The sequence below is a fragment of the Phyllostomus discolor genome, chromosome 8 (genome assembly GCF_004126475.2).
Source record: "Phyllostomus discolor isolate MPI-MPIP mPhyDis1 chromosome 8, mPhyDis1.pri.v3, whole genome shotgun sequence".
Lineage (NCBI taxonomy): Eukaryota > Metazoa > Chordata > Mammalia > Chiroptera > Phyllostomidae > Phyllostomus > Phyllostomus discolor.
Window position 1 is genome coordinate 57,724,572 of NC_040910.2, and position 5,937 is coordinate 57,730,508.

Sequence of the window (5,937 nt, forward strand, 5' to 3'; positions counted from 1 at the left end):
TTAACCATTTGGTGGTGGCAGAGTAAAGGCAGGGGCTTAAGAACACAACTGCCTCGATGAAAGGGTCCTAGACAGGAAGGTGTAAGTTTGTGCAGAAATCTTGATAATCTTTAGTGGTTAAGGGCAACTTCATGCAACCAAATAGCATGAAATTAAATCAGTCACTTTACAAAAGGCTAAAATGTGTTTGTTTTTCTTAAGCACAAACAGAGGACTGCGAATAATGTGCATGCACACTGGGGTTCTGTCGATGACAACAAGGGCTGTGTTGGTTCCCATCAAATCCAGGAGTAGCAGACAACCAAATGCACAGTGCCCTTGTGCTTTCTCTGAGCACACCACATCCATTATGGAAACCAGGTCCCTTCGCTGGTTTTCTGCAAGTCTAAACTGGTGTTTCTGGTGGCACTGCTGCACTTCCACCTCTGGCCGCTTTTGCTTTCCTCTTTTTTGCAGCCCTTGTTATGTCCACCTCCTGGAGATTTCAGAGACTGTTTGAGGATTTCTCTGAAGTATAGGACTTTTCCTTTCCAAGCCAGCTTTTTTTCTTCCTTTTGCCTTTTCCATTTTCCCTGCCCATCACCTTCAGCCTCATTGCCCACACCTGCAGTGAGCCTGCCCCTCCCCAGATTCTGAAGAGCCCCCTTGCTGAATCACTTCACATCCAGTGAACTTTACTCCTGGGTTATTTTCTATTTCCCACAACCCTTCATTAAATCCTTCCCGGGTGTTTGGCTTTCCAAACTCATCTTTGTATTCCTTGATTGGAGAAAGGTCTTTGAGACCTAGAAATGCAGTTTCATGGGTGCTTAAAGGGAAGACAGGATGCTTGTTTGCTGGCAACTTCTCTGGCCCCTCTGGTAGTTCATCTGCCCAGTGGCCAGTGTGGGCAGCCCTTCATCTTGGGAACACAAGTCAGAGAAAGACATGTGACTTCACTCATATGTGGACTCTAATGAACAAACTGAACTAACAAGCAATATAGGGACAGACACATGGACAGAGCAGGCTAACAGCTTTGGGGCAGATTACACGGTGGAGTGATTGAGCATAAAAGATAAAGTGTTACAGATGGGGAGAGAGGGACCTGTGTCAGGAGGCCTTCCTCCCCCACCTGCTGCTTGACTTGCTCACAAGAGAATAATTTAAGCGAGACAACACATATAGTGGCAATGAGGTAGCAGGTTTGTTTATGAAGTATATACAAGCACGAAGCCATAGCAGGCACCTGGCTAGTCTCAATACCCCACCTATAGAGGAAATAAAGTTGTTGGTAAGTTTGTTCTACACACTTGAGCCAAGGCTACAGTGGGTACTTAGCTAATCTAAGTGTGCTGACTACTGGGGTTCAGGGTTTATGTGCCTCAGCTGGCTTCTAGGTTCCCTTCCTTCTCCCCTTTGGGAATAATGTACACCTACAAAGGCTTTCTCTCTCAGTTAGTAAAGGCTCTTTGTCTCGTTGGTGAAGTTGTTACAGAAGCTCCCTTTCCCAGCATAGAATCTCAAGGACTGTCCCCACTTCCTGTACAATTCCTGCTTGTGACATTCAGGATGCCCGGCAATGTGAGATCCTTACAGAAGCCGCTTTCCTCAGCACCATCTCGGACTCTCCCCTTCTCCTGAACTGTTTTGTCTGCAGATCTGGGGACAGCAAGCTTACCAAACTGAGCCCAGGGCTGCTGTCAGCTGGTGAGACAGGTCTTCCTCTGCTCCTGGCCTCCTGTGTTACGTTCTTGGTTAGACTGTAATGGCGAGAACCCTGCCTTTATTTCCCCTCTGGCTGCTCATTCCTAGGTGCTATGAAACAAAAGAACTTAAAAAAAAAACTACGAAGACAGAGGACAGACCAGTGGTTGCCGGGGTGGAGGGGTGGGGGAAGGGTTTAGCTAAAAAGGAGAAGCAGGAGGGACATTTTGGGGGACAGACCTGTTTGTACCCATGTGTGCTCTTGATTACAGAGCTCTGTACATTTCTCAAAACTCAAAGAACTGTGCACCCGAAGTAATGGCTTTTAGTTTGCTTCATGTAAATTTTTTAAAAGCTGAAAAGATTCCACAACTGAATAAGTTTAATATATGCTGAATTCAACTTAACAACATCAGAAATTCTTCCTATGTGGAACTGATATCAGTTATTCATTACAATTAATTAAAATGAAATAAAATAAAAATTTTGATTCCCCAGCCACAGTTCAAGGGTTCACAGCCACAGGTAGCTTCTGTAGTAGGTGGTGTGGCTCTGGAATAACTAGGATGAGAAAAGAAGGAATTCTGTGTGGTGAATTGGGGAGGATTCACCTGTGAAATTCTAGTCCAGAGCCAGGCTTTTAATTTTTTTTAAGATTTTATTTATTCAGTTTTTTAGAGAGGGGAAGGGAGGGAGAAAGAGAGGAAAAGGAACATCAAGCTGTGGTTGCCTCTTATGCAACCCTTACTGGGGACCTTGCTCTGGGACCCTAGGGATGCCCTGCCCAGCAGCTTGTGTTCCCCCTCCCCATCTATGGGTCCTGAGCTTGGTTCCATGAGGCTGCATGCTCCTGGAGACCTGACTCCCACCTCTTTCTCCTCCCCTCCTTGTCACCTCCCCGGTGTGCACTTCCCTTCTAAACTCACACCTGGGCCGAGTGTGTGCATGCTGTGAATATGTGCGTGCACCTGTCTCCCTGTGGGAATCCGCAGAAGAAAGGGCTCTGTGTGGGAGGTGCCAGCAGAATCTCAGGAGCTCTTATCTCCAAAGCACACTGCATAGGAGGGTTCAGCCCTGGCTGGGATCACATCGAGGACACAGCTCAAAGTCCAGGTGGGAATGAGCCAGACTCACATGGTACATTAGACAGACGTGGCCTCAGGGTACCAAGCAAACCAACACTGTGGGAGAGATGCCTTTTGTCAGGACCTCTGGAAAAACTAAGGTGTGCCAAGTAGATTCTTGAGCCACACAAGCAGGCTTTTAGGACACACAGGCCCTGCCCATCAGCAGGATGGGAAGGAGGCCCATTTCCTAAAGAAATGTGGGCGTGGCTGTTGGTACCTGGACTAACAGCATAGAAAACCCACAGTTTTTAAAAGAAACTGTGTTCGCAAAAGCATTGACTGAGATAATGCAAAGTGTAGAAAGGCCTGTGGGGCCGCTGACTTTCTCAGGCAGGAAGCGCACTGAGGACATTGTCGTGTCCTGGTGTCCTTGAGAAGTGGCCAAAGCCAGGGATGAACATGTGAAAAGGGAAGGTGTTCTCAGGGGACAGAGCCCAGAGAACAGTGGCCTGGGAGCCACCCCAAGTCACGGATTTCAAGGAACACTCCCCAAGAATTGCCCTGGCCTGCAACTGTTCTGTGTCCCCAGTTTTCTAACAGAACTGTGGCCCAGTGCTCTCTGTCCACCACTCTGCTGAGCACAGGGGCATCCAACAACTCCTCATTCAGATCCAAGCTGTGAGGCCTAGAGGAGTCTCCATAGGACACAGTTACAAGATCCCGGCTTCAAGCCAAGTGTCCTGATCAGATGAGACCCGGGGGCGTGAGATGTAAGGTGAGGTGAAGCCATTCAACATGCAGCAGGGACACGAACAACTGCAGCTGAGACTGAGGGCTTGGTGTAGACTCCATGCAGGGCCTGAGTCCCTTTCATCCCTTCCTGCCCTTTCATCCCTTCTGCACCCACCCATGCCCTTCGCCAAGCAAGGGCTGTGCAGTTTCTGCCACTAAAGAAGCAAAGGACATCTCCCAGTCTCTTGACTTGGAGTTTGGCACTGTGATTTGCTCTGGCCCCAGGGATGAGGCAAAAGTGACAGCATGCTTGTTCTAATCCTTTAAAGTACCTGTTTCTTCCTGCCTGCTGAGACTGTCATTTCAGTGAGATATGTGTGCGTTCGTTAGCCACCAGTTGAAGGATTGAGGGACATGTGGAGCAGAGCCACTCCAGCTGAGCCAGCCCAAATTCACCCAGTTCTGCAAGAACAAACTCAGCTGAAGTGCAGCAGAGCTCCTGCCTGAGCACAGCCTCCCTAGCTCATCCCAGATGGGAATGCTATTCACACTGGTTTTAGCACCGTGATCCTCACAAATGTTTGTTACTGAGGCAATAGCTGACTGACTGAATCCAGTTCAATCCCCTACGGGAATCTCATTCAAGCCTGTGACTGCCATGACCAAGTAGAATACACCAGTGACTCTAGGATGTCTGTCTCCCAGATCTGTTCTCTGAACTCCAGCTACTTACATGGTTCTCCTTCTGGATGTCCTGGAGGAGCCCCCATCCCAGCTCCACCCCTGCTCCTCTGGAGCTCCCTCCCCTGTGATGGGACCACCCTCTTCTCTGCCTCTCCCCATGCACTACCTTGCATGTCTGAACCCATCTAGGCTCCTGAGTCTAGGCTCTTCTCATCACTGCCACCCTCTGGGGCTCTTCAAAGGCTGTTTCCTCTTCTGGGATTCCCTGTTCACCCAGCCCCATCATCCCTTACTTAACTCTTCACCCTTCATTTTTCTGCTCCAGTGGCACCTCCTCCAAGAAGCTCTCCCTGGCCCATCCTCCCCACCCAGTGTTGAGTCAGACCTGTCGCTATAGACCTGTGTCTCTACGGGTCTGCAGGGGTCTGTGGCTGTGTGCTCAGGTACCCACATCTGTGACCACCTCTCTGAATGAGTTCCCCTCAGTGAGGGCTGCATATCTGCTTTGTGTGCTGCTCCGACCCAGCAGCTTGATGTCTGGCACATAGAAGGGGCTCACCATGGTTGGCTTAGTAGGACAGTGGCTTTCTGAGAAAGTGTAGGGTGTCAGGAATGCGGGGTATGATGGCCTAGCTCACTGCGGAGAAGATACACAGTGGGATGGCATTGGACTGGACTGTGGTCTATTTCACAGCAGGAAAGGGATGGCCATGGGCAGAGGGGCCCAGTTTGGCAGCTCCCTGTCCACTCACCATGTGCCTTTCTACCCATATCTCTCAAGGGTCATAAAGCAACTTTAGGGCCTACAGCCATGGCCTGGGGTCTCACACCATCCCTGGCCTAGGATCACTACACACCTCTCAAAGGCAGTCGGAGGTGAAGACAGCCCTATGGAGCAGAGATCCCAGGATCTAGGGGACCACAAGGGGGGCCCGAAAGTGGAGGTGGGAGAACCACTTGCTCTCAAGGCAGGACAGTGAGCACATAAGAGGCCGTGGGAGAGGAACCAGGCGAGAGGTGCTTGCAGCTGTGCAGAGGAGCCCAGGGCTGCCGGTGCGCATTGGGGTGCTCTCCCTGGTCTCACTGCGCTCTCGTGTCCTCTCATCAGAGAAACATGCCACGGGGTCGAAGGCCTGCAGCACCCAGTTCTCCTGTCACAGCCGCAGACACCAAATCACACAGACAGGTGTGCAAGTGGGGCCACCTCACGCTGCCTGTGAGGGTCCTCCCAGGGTGACAGCCCAGTGCTAGTGAGAGGCCTGGAGGCAGGGACAGAGAAGCGCTCTCAGGCCAGCCTGTGCAATCTGTTCTCTCTGCTTCCCCGAGTACGATGGCTCTCTAGGGGTGGCCAGTGACAAGTGTCCTTTGTGTGAGCCCCACCTGTGGGTCTGAGAGGATACCTGTCTCAGAGGCCTCCTCTGGCTGAAGCTCTTCCCCCTGAGTCCACTGCCCCCACACCTGCCTCCCCTGTACCTGCCTTCCCAACCTGCTTCCCCCACATCCCCACTCCCTCTGCCCAGGCTGCTGGTGCACATGGATCAGGCCTCTGCTGTTGTCCTGGACAGTGCAGGGGCCCTCCCGCTCACAGGCTCACAGGCCCGCTGCAGGAAGAGCCCAGAGCCCACACCCCTTCTCCTCTGATTGGGGGCATCCAACGGTGGGGGTCTCTCTAGTTCCCACCCTCTGGCCCTAGGCCTGTGACTGGCCCAGGTGTTTGTCCTCACCTTAACATGCTCTTGGGGGCCAAGTGGCCACAGGGGGACAGTGC

The 5,937-nt window shown here is 51.4% G+C and overlaps 1 pseudogene; it reads right to left on the reverse strand.

The window, feature by feature from the left end:
- Positions 1 to 347: 347 nt before the first annotated feature.
- Positions 348 to 901, reverse strand: LOC114515311 (annotated as a pseudogene).
- Between the last annotated feature and the right edge of the window lie 5,036 nt (positions 902 to 5,937).